This window comes from Gouania willdenowi, chromosome 19 (genome assembly GCF_900634775.1).
Source record: "Gouania willdenowi chromosome 19, fGouWil2.1, whole genome shotgun sequence".
Taxonomy (NCBI): Eukaryota; Metazoa; Chordata; class Actinopteri; order Blenniiformes; family Gobiesocidae; genus Gouania; species Gouania willdenowi.
Genome location: NC_041062.1, coordinates 20,481,190 through 20,492,706, shown reverse-complemented (window position 1 = coordinate 20,492,706; position 11,517 = coordinate 20,481,190). Strand labels below are relative to the sequence as shown.

Sequence of the window (11,517 nt, the reverse complement as noted above, 5' to 3'; positions counted from 1 at the left end):
TTAGGTGTATAATATCTTAATAGTTGTCAATAAATGTTCAAAATATAGACTCTTTAACATGGAGAACACAATCTGACACCAACAGGGAGTTTTCATACGATCTTATCATCACTGCCCATTACACACACACAGAATGAGAAATATAAAGACCCTTTTCATTGTTTCTTCTTGTTGTCGTTGAACAACAATCCAAGCAACTTGTTACAGAGTTCATGATTTCTGTTTGCATTGCTGAGCTGACATAGAAGCTAAACAGTTCAAAAGCTGTGATTGGGCTCTTAGTAAAAACTTATTCTCATTCTGTAATGATGAAAACGATCAAATGCTTTATTTGTGAAGCTCTTTTTTTCCCCTTAGTGTGAACATCATGGGAGGATTCTGCTCATTTTAGTATTGTCTGTACGTGTGGAGGAAGGGCGTGGCTTAACCAAGCCAAGCATTTTTTGATTCAATAACTCCACAATAATAACAATTCACGAGTCATTGATTCTTTCTGAAGCTCTTGCTCAGTGTTCCAGTAAATACCATTCAAAGCCCACTCTGTTAAAGCTTCACTTCTTTCTTTTGTCTCATCTACATCATTGACTTTACAGGGCATGTGCTTGTATATGGACACCAGTCTCATCTTTGTTTTCCCAATTCAATGGAAATCTTTCATACATATACAGTATATACAGTACTTACAAATGTTGCAACCACACTGTTAAAGCTGATATCCAGAGTTTCTGAGAAATCTATGTTTATGTATGATTCTTTTGAAATGCGAACAAATACCTATCTAGTCTTTTATATGGTCTACTGCCGGTGGTCATCCATATAAATTAATGTACATAAGTCCAGCCTTCGTCCTATAGACCCCTATACAAATGGAAACGATTGCCGACTCGACTTCCTGGAGCGAGGTCTGTCAATCAAAGTGAGTGCGCGTTTTGCGTAAACTGTGCACGGAAACGAGGCAGTGCGTCTCAAACAAGTATCACTGAGCACCATAGGGTCATGGAGGAGCACTCCCAAACTCCAGTTATCCATTCTACGATTGCCAACGTATAAAGCTTTTACTAAAAAACAAAAGAAAAGTCCGGGTACAAAACTTGTGGATAAACGTCTTTGTGACCGCAACATAATTTATCTCGGCGCCGCTTTTCAAAGGTGGAGGGACTTTTGCTGCTTTTAAAAGCATTTCGAACGGACCAGAATTCGGTGACATTTCTCGTGGACAGGTAATAAACATGTTTTAATCAAAAGTTATGGTACTCTAACACTAAATGTGTAGTTATTGAAGTTATGCGACTTTGTTATGTTTTGTAAGGCGTGCACAAATGTAGAGGCGTTGCTTCTGGTAGATTGGCAGAGGCAGGGGAGGAAGTAGAGCTGTTGTGGGCAGAACATCAAGACGTTCTCTCAGAAACTATAGCAGCTTCAAGGCATAGAAGAACTTTTAAAATTATAGAAATGGAATAAATAGAAAACTTATGAATTAATAATAGAAAAATGTATATAAAAATTGTAAATTAATAAATAATCAGTGGATTTAATGAACTGTCGTTGATTACTTGGGATGAAAATCCTTTGTTTTTAGTCAATAATCCTCTTGCAGAGGAAGTTCCTTATTGTTGTATTTAACACAAAACGCAGCCATACATCCCATCATTGTCTGCGGCTACATGGTGTGTGTTAAAGTGTACTGTAATGCAGTCTCTGTTTGGACCTTGGCTTTTATTATTGCAGAGTAGGAAGCTAAAGGTACGGCTAATAGCTCATAGGAGACCCATTAGTTCCCCTCTCATCCACGCACATGCATGAGTGTGTGCACGGCTACACACACACACACACACAAAGTACACACTTAGCTCCTGTTCCGTTTGGCTTACCCCTGTCATTATCCCACAGCAGATGTGACCCATGTCATAAAACCACTGCATTGTCCTGCAGTGACTCCATGAGTCTCCTCAGTTTTCTTAAATCCAGCCCAAACTGTGGGATTTAATGATCCTCTCTAACGTGTGTTTATTATTCATTCAGCAACGTCTGATGACAGTAGGAAATGTTGTGTGTGATGTCATCAGTGCAGAGGAGAACAGGTCTAACAGTGGAGCTCTGTTGTCATCCTGCTATAATTTGACTCATTACCACTTTATTGATCAGTTTCCGTCAGGCTGCAGATTAATTCCTCTAAAAGTAAAACACGCTGAATGTCAGACACACGTGCACATTAACAATGTGATGAGTAAAAACATCATTGTAAGGTTGATCGCCCAGCTCAATAACACATATTTCCACTGTTGTTGTTGTATCTGATTCTTCACCTTGACATGAAAAACATGGAGGAAGAGGAGGAGACTGACACCCCACAGTGATGAAGAGCATTAGATAAACATTTCCTGTTAGTTTTATTCTTCCTCCATTGATCACAAGGCGGGCCTTTGTCTGCAGCAGCGCCTTCAGATTGTTCTGTGATGAAGTGGTCAGCTCCAAAATGACGACCCTGAGGTCAGTGCTTTATTATCCAACAATGATTAATGCACTGCTGTGTGAAAAAGAGGAGGTTGGTTTTAAATGCATTTACATTACTTTTCTAGTCCATCAATTGATCCATTTTCCAACCTGCTTGCTTCTTTTCAGGGTAACGGGGGTCTGCTGGTGTTTATCTCCAGCTGTCATTGGTAGGTGGGGGCGTCCCGATCCGATATCGGTCCGATATCAGCCAGAAAACGAGTATCGGTTTTTATCGGACTGCATCTAAAATCTCCGATATAGTATACAGGTGCTGGTCCTAAAATTAGAATATCATAAAAAAGTTGTTTTTTTTCAGTACTTCCATTCAAAAAGTGAAACTTGTATAATGTATACAATCATTACACACAAACTGATATATTTCAAATGTTTATTTCTTTTATTGTTGATAATTATAACTGACAACTAATGAAAATCCCAAATTCAGTATCTCAGAAAATTAGAAAATTAGCTTAAAAACAAAACAAAAAATAAAGATTTCTAGAAATGTTGGCCAACTGAAAAGTATAAACGTGAAAAGTATGAGCATGTACAGCACTCGATACTTAGTCGAGGCTCCTTTTGCCTGAATTACTGCAGCAATGCGGCGTGGCATGGAGTGGATCAGTCTGTGGTACTGCTCAGGTGCTATGAGAGCCCAGGTTGCTCTGATAGTGGCCTTCAGCTCTTCTGCAGTGTTGGGTCTGGGGTCTCACATCTTACTCTTCACAATACCCCATAGATTTTCTATGGCATTAAGGTCAGGTGAGTTTGCTGGCCAATCAAGAACAGGGATACCATGGATCTTAAACCAGGTACTGGTAGCTTTGGCACTGGGTACAGGTGTCAAGTCCTGTTGGAAAATGAAATCTGCATCTCCATAAAGTTGGTCAGCAGCAGGAAGCATGAAGTGCACTAAAACTTCCTGGTAGACGGCTGCGTTGACCTTGGACCTAAGGAAACACAGTGGATCAACACCAGCACATGACATGATAATAATAATAATAATGCATCAATTTTATATAGCGCTTTATCATAGATGGCATGGCAAACTACTGTTGTAGCCACAGCTGCCCTGGGGCAGACTGATGGAAGCGAGGCTGCCATAGTGCGCCATCGGAGCCTCCGACCACCACCAACACTCACTCACACACTACGTTCATACTAGGCAATGTAGGTGAAGGACACAATGACAGATACCACTGCAGCGACTGCCACCCCACTGTGGCATCTGGGATTCTCAGTGGTCTCCCATCCAACTACTAACCAGGCCCAGACCTGCTTAGCTTCCAAGATCTAACGGGATCGGGCAATGACAGGCTGGTATGGTCACTGACTGGAAACTTTACACTCGACCTCAAGCAACGTGGATTCTGATCTGATAAGATTTTATTTTTTTAATATCTTCAATTTTATTTTTTGATTTATTTCATTCAAACATAGAATATTTCTATTCTTAAAGGTTAATTATATGTTATCCATTAATTTATAACAAATGGGTCTGTTTTTTTTGTTTTTTTTTTTAATAATCGAGCCTTTCCTAACATTCCACACTACAAATTAAGTAATAAAAGTATGTATGATATCGTATGGGATCGATATCGGCTTTGGCCAATACTCAAGGCTGCAAAATTGATATCGTATCGGAAGTGAAAAGGTTGTATGGGGACATCCCTAGTCATTGGGCTAGGCGGGGGTACACCCCGGACATGGCGCCATTCCATCACATACATTTCTAATCTGTTCTGTCCATTTTCACAAAGATTCAAATGCCAATCATTTACTCTGCGTCATCAGTGACAGTCTAATTAGTAATGGTATAATTAACCATGTCTACATTACAGCCATAGGTCACCGCACATTGGAGCCTTGTAGGTGCGAGACAATGTCAAACTAATGAAGCCTGGTTGCGTTGGTCAGCAAATGTCTCTGAACAAGTTGTATGACAGACAGCATTTGAACTCCTTTGTTTGGGATATTTTCTAGTTATGACGGGCATGAGGTCATAGGATTAAGATCCAAGCTTCACTCAGAGTTAGCACGTCTACTCATACTTCAGCATCCTCAAGCTACAACCATATCCTGCTAATGTGATCTAATAGTCAGTCTATGTAATGTAATAGAACACCAAGAACAGGCTCCAGAGCTGACTTTTAGAAATGTGTTTGTGCATTTGTTAGCAAGTCAAACTTGGACTACAATAGCAGCTCACATACGGGATCTAACAACACTATCATCATTTACTAAAGAGGAAATGAGATGCAAAAAGAGCAAGATTGTAACCATTATTTACAATTCACAATAGCACCTTACCTTGGACATCAACGATTTTGTGAATTAGAAACACTATATTTGAAGTTGTTGGTTTAACTGCAATAGATAGATATTTTGTTCTTGCAAGTTACATATATTTTATATTATATATTAATATTTGGAATATTTCTATGTCCTTAGACTTTTACATCAACCTGCAAACAGGCTATAGATTAAAATGTACTTGTTTAATTTCATGTTCATGACTTTATATGGTCCCTTTTATCAATAAACCAATAGACCAACCATTAGGACAAATTTAGCATTGCGTTAGTTCAGGATGGCATGGAAGTCAAGCTAGCCCAGCCCCATCAGCTGACAGTAGCTGTTAACAACTGACAGCATCCATCCCCTAATTCAGTTAATCATCCAGTTGATCATGTTCCATACTTTCCACTGGTTAGAGTTTAGTCACGGCGGTGAATTTAAACTACTGCAACACGCCTACTTCCACTCGCTTCTTCCGCAATGCCTCGCAACCCACCCCCACCCCAGCTCCTCCTCTTCTGTCTAATTAAACAGTGTCTCCTGTTGGCACCTAACGTCTGTGCTTCTGTTTGACTGGGTCCTGCTAACCGCTCTCTCTGCTCATGCCTCTCCATGTAGTTAATGGAAGAGCGAGGGGGAGCTCCTTTTGCTTTGGGGTTTCCACGCAGGAAAGAGCAGAGAGGTCCCAGAAGGGAACCTTACCGCCATATCTAAACTGCATGCTAATAAACAATTTGACTAAAGTGATCCTGACAGAATAAAACTAGCTTGCATGTTTTGGGGATTTGAGAGATCTCGGAGATAAGAATGTGTTGTTTGAACATTCAGACTCTGCGCGAGATACACATCCACCCACCCACCCATATCTCCAAGTCTAGCTACACTAACCTGTGGTACAATATGGGACCTACTAAACATGACTGATTTTTTTAAGCATATCTGCATAATAATAATGGCTTGAATTTCTATAGCGTTTTTTTCGAGGAGACTGAAAGAGCGTACAGAAATCATTATTCATTCACACTTGTCATTGATATCAGTCATACCTGTGGTGGTAAGCTACATTGTAGCCCCAGCTGCCTACGGCCCCTCTGACCACCACCAACATTCATGCACAATTCATACGGACACAACGACAATGACTTGGATAGAGCTGAATTCGAACCCCAAACCCTAAGGTTGTTAGACTACCCACTCTACTGGAAGTCAAAGTATTTAGTTTAAAAATGTTTTCACAGAGAACTATATCTGCTGGCACTGAAATGACTGGTTTGGGGAGGTGGTCACCTCACATTTAACTATTCCTGCCATCATTCAGTGATGTTGTATTCAGGTGTTTAGTTGTTCTTCAGAACGTTGACATCCCGCCAAGATTCCAGACTTAGAAGCCTGCAGGGCCACCAGAGCCACGCCCAGATCAGAGCCCTGCACCTCATGTTTCCCAGAATCCTGGCATTGGTCGACACACATAAAGCAGCGTGGGTGTGTGCGTCTGTGTGTGTGTGTGTGTGCCATGGGGAGAGGGAAGATCAGAGTACGTGCCAGCTCAGATCAGAGCTTAGCACGAGGAGATAAACTGGATATATGCTGCTTTAGGGAGGTTTTGTTTTGTGTGTGTGTGTGTGTGTGCGTGTGTGTGTGTGTGTGTGTTAGTGCACTGATGAGGTTTCTGTGCAGGTATCACACACACAGGTCATGGTTCACTGATCCACAGGACCGTTTCACTTAGGCCTGCTTGTTTCTACATGCTTTTCAAACCTATACAAGGAATTACTCCTTTAATCTCTCTCCCATAGAATTAGCAGTGGGAATATGGAGGAGAGCCCAGGATAGACACACGAGGTCCTGAAAACTCATCACAACCTGTTAAGATTAGCTCATACTTATTATTTTAAGGTTAATGCACTTTAAATTTAGGCATGTTTAACAGGGTTGGGGTCAATTCCATTTTCCAATTACAATTATCTTTTTAAATGGCCTATGTTACAACTCATTTATGATTATAGTGATCGGCATTTTTTCCTTGTACAATTGAAATGACAATTATTAATTTCCCCTGAAAGTACGTACAATTACGTTCTCAATTTGTAAAGTTCAATGAACATGAATCACAATTATTCTCTGATGACAACGGGTCAGTTTTCATCCAATTTGTTGGATGATCGCTTGGTTACCTTGTTAGGCTTCTGTATCCATGAAAATATTGGAATTATTAATTTTGGTATGGTCGCTTGAGCCTTTTTTTTTTCAATTTTTCAATTTTCAATGTTTAAATGGTAAAATGATCCTTAAGAGAACTGACAGGTAGTGGGAAAAGTTGATATGAAACATATTTATATTATTGATTATTAACTATGTATGTATAAGCCATAGAACTGTATCATGGTTCCCCAGGTTTGCATTTAATTAAAATGTAAATGACAGTGTTTAACTCAATTACAATTCAATTATGATTACAACAGTAATGTATTTTTACACAATTACAATTATAATTTACCCTAACCCTGATGTTGCACTCAGCATTTAACACCAATTAGATGAAAATTAGAGCTTATAAGTTCTGCTAAAGAGTTAAAAGAAAAGAACATTTTGTAAATATATTTGTTACTGATCTCCTTAAAATAAACCCAAGTTTAAAACCAAAGGTGAATAAAAAAAAGAGGACACAATTCTTCATTACAGCTTTTCTCACATGTATTTGTTTTATTGTTGCTTTAAAGATAAGATGAGATAAAGATAACCTTTATCAGTCCCACAAGGGAAATTTTGCACAGTTTCATCGGCAGATAAATAAAATAAATACAGCGTAATAAAAAAAAAAGGGTTCTGTAGCCTGCTCCTGGAGAGCTCCTGTGTGTGTGTGCACTTTTTTTAAACCACACCTCCTCATTAAGAGTAAAATCACTCTCAGAAACTTTCTGAATCACTTTTAATCTAAGAATCTTTGCTAGAAATGTTTAAGCTAAAGCCCTATTCGTTAGGAGGCTGCAATGGAGTGTTTAGAAAACCTTTTGGGTCCCGGGCCAGTAAAACCTTATTGGCCCGTAATGTACGGTAACAAAAAGAATCTTTTGTAGCCTTCTATTTAATACAGCTGGCTAACGCTAGCAGTAACACAGCACCGTGCTGTGGTCAAAAGTCTGCGAAGTTTCACATTTTCAGATGTCTGTAAATTTCAGCAAAATCTCAGGCTTCAGTTATCCCGTGCAAATGCACCACATACTGTAAAAAGCAGACTTTGGGGGGTCATTTATTTATTACATGTGGTCCCTAGGTCAAACTAATCCCGTGCGAATAGGGCTTAAATTAGAAGCTCTCTGAGAGACTCTGAGACGCTTTGTAAATACGGGCACAAAATGCAATCTCAGTGTGAACGGCCAAAGTGGTTTTAGTGCACGTTTGATATGATGACATCACTTTATACCAACACACATCATCATTCTGCCCATATACAGTACTAATTAGTATATGGGGTGACACCACCATACAAGCAAAGCATGAAAGACATCATTTCAATTGTTCTTTTGCACATAGGAGTTGCATATAGTTCACACTGGAATCTGATACAGGTCACATTTTAAATGCTAACGTCAACTGCCAAAAAAAAAATTAGATCTGAGCAAAAAAAATCAGAATTGAATATTAAGGCTTGCAGTCTGAACCTAGCCAAAGTGGATTTCCACAAGGCCAGTGCATGCAAAGCTCAGATTTTTACGACACGTTGTGTTGGGTGGTCAGTGCATCAGACACTGGCTTCATTATTCTTTTCTGCGCAAAGTGTAAATTGATCTGTTCCTGACACAAAATGAACCAAGAAAAGTTAGTGCATGTTCCCACAAGGTGTGAATCATTATTAGTCTGACCTGTTTAGCTGTTTCTCAGCTGTAGAGATTTATAATTCATCTCTGAGAGCTTAAGAAAAGTCTTTTGGTTAATGGGTTTGCTAAGGTAACCCTAATCTGCTCTAATGCCTGCAGGTGCCAATGCTACCATCAGCATCACAGCAACCTTAGGCAGTGTTGCAGAATCAGGTTAATCACATAGCCACACCCTCTAACCCCTTTAACTTATGAGATTAACACACTTGAAAGGGATGAAGTACTTTTTTCTCCAGTGTTTACAGTTGCTACAGGAGTCGGTTCTGCAGTGACTTCATGTTAAAGGAATAAAAATAAATAGTAATTACCAAAAGCCTCCATGGGTCATGAAGCCTTTGTGTATTGACTCATTGGATTGGATGTTGTATGTTTTTCGTGCACTTTTACTGCTGCAGAATCATCTGAAGATAAATGTACGCACATGCATGAGCGCCAGTGATGGTCAAGGTACTTGGAAATAGTAATTAGTTAGTGATTAATGATTACTCCTCCAAGGAAGTAATCCCATTACTTTACTGATTACTTATTTTCAAAAGTAACTTGGCATTTTAATTACTTTATATAAATAAGGTACTTTTCAAAAATGTGATGCACAAAAACAGTAGACCTTTCAGCCTAATTCTATTATTTTGGCATGTTCCACAAATAAAAATTGAATCAAATGAAACTGACTCTAAATTAAATGCAACAAATTGTTGAACATTTAAACTTATTTATTGCACATTCCACCAAATTTTAATAAAATAAAACAACTCTTTCTTCTATCAACTTATATTTCTGATTTTCTCTGTGGCAGCTTGACGCCTTTTTTGGCCATTATTTTTTCTATGATCCGTCGTAATGATTCGGAGTCTATGGTGGAAATTAGCAACACGTCCTCAACAATATATCCAGCAACAAGCTTCTTCAGTTCAGCAGCATTAACTACTGTTGCTCTTAAATCTATTTTCACCCGTTTAGCTGGAGATGAGCTCTTGGAGTTTGGCTGGGTGGAGGTGGATGTTGATCTGGGGATTTCTCAATGACTTTTACATTCCTGTGCCGGCTTGCTAGGTGCTTATTCAGATTTGATGTGGAATTCTTCTATGTAGATACAAGTTTTCTTCCCCCGCAGAGTGCACAGCGGACGCTCATGTTGTTGTCGTCTTTTACGGAGTCAAACTCAAAGTAATGTTGGTACTTTCAAGATATTTGGACATGCTCTCTCTCGCGCTTCATTTTAGTGTGTGTTGGTTACCAATGATCTCGCACCGCTTACGTCATTTTCAAGGTGGGGATACACTGCATGATTTTTTCAATCGTTGTACTCATAGTCTCACGATTCATGTTCTCACACTATACGGACCGACACTCTGACACAACCTGACTGCTCAAACTGTACGTCCATACACGACACGTCTGGGTCTTGTTTCCGGAAATGCAAAGTACAAATTAGAAGAAGAACTCTGAAGCGTCGCCATTAAAACAGGAGAAGAAGAAGAATCCACAAGTGGATAGACACTCACGAATCTCAGCAAAAAGAGCTTTAAAAAAGAAAAGTGGCGATGTGATGGACCAGGAACTGGCTTGACAGATGTGGGCAGTACCACCCGTCAATTCTACAGCAGTCATAAGGTGTTTGCGCATGCGCAGTGTGAGAGCTTGAGGTAAGCCCATCCATGGCGCTGCTTGATCTGCGATACTGTCATGAGGAGTGACCAGGAGTTCAAACAGGTTTGATTTTCTTACGACCATAGCTGGTCGTGAGGTGTTAATCTCTTCTCGTGACCCCATGTATACTACACCATGTATACTACACCATGTATACTACACGTGATTTAGCCGAGACTCGAACTGATCCCAAAAACAGACGTACGAGTGAAAAATCTGCTCAAAATGGGCCAAAAATCGCTATAAATGTGAGATAAACAGTCAGTTTAGTAACGCAGCCTGCTTGCAGGAAAATAACTGTAATATAATTACTGTTTCTTCAAATATAATCCCTTACTTTACTTGTTACTTGGGAAAAGTAATCAGATTACAGTAACAGGTTACTTCTAATGCATTACGGTTCATCGCTGCTGAGCACACACATCAAATGCATTCTCTACAGCCTCAGAGTCAGAGTCTGACTGTTGGGGACAACAGGTCAATGTCCCGCTCTCAGACGTATGAACTGCTGCATAGCACGGACGGATCGGGGAGAGATTAGAACTTCCAGCTGGAAAGCCTGTCCTCATTTTTTCAGGCTTCCAGGCACATCTGCTGGCATTGTTAAACATCCTTGTTGTAAAAAGAGATGGATTATTACTCCCATTGGCCTCCAAATGGAAAAGAGACTATGTAACGACATGGACATTATCCCAGATAAATCTGTTATCTGCGCTTTATGATGGGATACTCGGCAAGAGGATTAAAGACACAGAGGCTGTAACAATATGCACCTAATCCCATCCTGCTTCCTGTGGTACTTTTTAATAAAACCTGGACTTAGACATATCTCACCATGAAAGTGCATTTTTATCAAACAGAGTAATCGCTCCCGGACAACTTTACTTTGAGTTTAATAGCTTGTAATGTAGAAATATGAGCTTTAAGAGCCACTTAATTGAATAAATAATTGTGCATCATTTTGATCATAAAAGGATTGACTTCAATAACAAAGAATGAAAGAAAACATCTTCTGAACAAACAGTAGGTTTCTCTGATTGATGTCCATACCCAGACTGAAAGTTACAAGTGCTCACGTTACTGTATTTGAGTTGCATTTATGGGTACATGTAAGTTTTTGAGTATACGTATTTATAAATCAGTAATTTAACTTGTACTTAAGAATGTTTTAATAGACATGAAGTATTTTTTTTTT

General features: G+C 39.4%; 1 pseudogene; it reads right to left on the bottom strand.

The window, feature by feature from the left end:
* Positions 1-3,712: 3,712 nt before the first annotated feature.
* LOC114482064 (uncharacterized) lies at positions 3,713-3,830 on the bottom strand (annotated as a pseudogene).
* Positions 3,831-11,517: the final 7,687 nt, after the last annotated feature.